Here is a 2047-nt window from a genome sequence, read left to right on the forward strand (position 1 = left end):
CTGCTCTGCGTGTCGTTATTAGTTTCATTCAAGCTATTTTTTCCTTACAGCGCTCTTGATGGATGCCAGCCCGCCCTCAGCCCAGAGGGCCTGTCAGAGAGTAATTAATCATGCAACTATATATTTCTCTCTGGAGAGGTGATGTGCAGCTTTTCATGTTTTTGTCAGGTTAGCATGAACATTAGTTTCTCCATCTAAAGAGAGCAAGTGGTGATGTAGAAAAGTGAAAAATAGCCATTGCTGTCGAGACTCCAGAAATCCCAGGATGTGTAAAAATGTATCTGTATTCTTTTACTGCAAACACTTCAGGATACTTACACCTGTGAAGCTGCTGATGGTGTTAGCAACCAGAAAGTGTCTGTGTTGTGTAGATGGCAGCCAATCAACACTCGACACAAGCTGATGGAGAGAGACAAAGCTCTGGTGGTGATTGTATGCACGTGTGTTTAGTTTGGATGACTGTGAGGCGACAGGCAGAATCTCAAATATTCATGAAAGTCAAGTGAGCGGCAAATGAAGGTCAAGTCTGCGGTGTTTACTCTGAAGTCTAGAAAACCAGTGCAAGTCATAACAGATGAATCTATTTCAGTTTATTACTGTAAATTTACAATATTGTATTGGAAAACTGACTCATTAAAGTTAAAGTCAAGACCTAAAAAAAAAAAAGAGTTCAGATCATATGACCTAAATCCTATATGTCTTCAAATGGTTGTTCCAATCCTTCCCATTACCCAAGAAGTAACAGCTGATGTGATGAGCAATATAAAACTATTGTGAACGTGCATACAAAAAGAAATCTGCACATATTTTACACTGGACAAGTTGTGCCTCAAATTTAAATATGACAGACAGTGCAGTCTGCTCCTGTCAACAGGCTGCACAGCAGAATGAGAATACAGACAGGACAACTTGATCATAAGACATATTTCTAATCCCTGTTGAATAAGACCAACTAAAATGAAAATGCAGTCCTCTGCTGCCACCTGCTGGACAAAGCTGGTAAACATTCATTGCTGTGAACACCCTGGACGTCCAGGTGATTCATCTGGAGGTTTATCCTAAGAACGAATATATCTGTCACTGTAGTGTTGGGTTACAGCATTACTGTTTTAATCTATTATAATGCTGTACAAATTATACTAAAGGAGATTCTGACCTGCAGAAGATTACAAAAAAAAATCTTGTATGTGTCGGTAAAATAAATGTAAAGTAGCTTGTGTAACTCACAGGGGGAATCTTTTCATGACGGTTTGAAGCTTACTTGGTTCCCTGTCTTTTTTTTTTCTTTTTTTTATTGCAATTAAAGATGTTAACATAAAAAATTAATGACATGATTTCTTAGACCAATTCTCATCCCTTATTTAACATTACATAAACAGGTTCAATCAAGTTTTATTTTTTTCTTACCGTCACAATTACTTTAAAAAAAGATGAGCCTTATTGTTGTATTTTCTCTAAATGATTTGACACCTTGCTCAATGTTTAAGTGGGTGTTGAAAAGTGTGCCTCCTTTTGTTTTGAAATCAGTTACTCTGATGTTGCTGCAATTCTGAATGAGGACACGCACACAATTAATTAATTCATTACAGGCATAAGTGGCATTGATATTCTGGTTCATTCATAAGCAAGTCATATTTTCATACAGTATAATTTGAAGGACGCCGCTTGCTTCTCAGCAGGAGATGTTGCTAGGTGCTGCCATCAGCCATTCACAGTTGCCTTAACACTCTCTAAATTGGCTTGTTTGAGGTCACTTAAGTTCTTCTATTCATTTGAAGACAACAGTGAGGTTTGGCACCCGCCCATCCTCTTGTGTCTAGCACCCCTGCTGGGATCTGTGCTGAACCCGAATGAACCTGCGGGGATTTAGAGAACAAACAGACCCACACATTTTTCACCTCTATAACAAAAACGTTGGCGTGCTGCTGGGACGCTGACGACGCAGTGAAAGGGTGGAAATTACATCAATTATTGATCATGCAAATACTTGATGGATTCACCCTTGTTGCATTCCGCAGTATCCCATTTTTTTTTCCAGGGTTAAACC

The sequence above is a fragment of the Trachinotus anak genome, unplaced genomic scaffold (genome assembly GCF_046630095.1).
Source record: "Trachinotus anak isolate AG129_WGS33_773 ecotype Australia unplaced genomic scaffold, CSIRO_AGI_Tana_v1 ptg000005l, whole genome shotgun sequence".
NCBI lineage: Eukaryota > Metazoa > Chordata > Actinopteri > Carangiformes > Carangidae > Trachinotus > Trachinotus anak.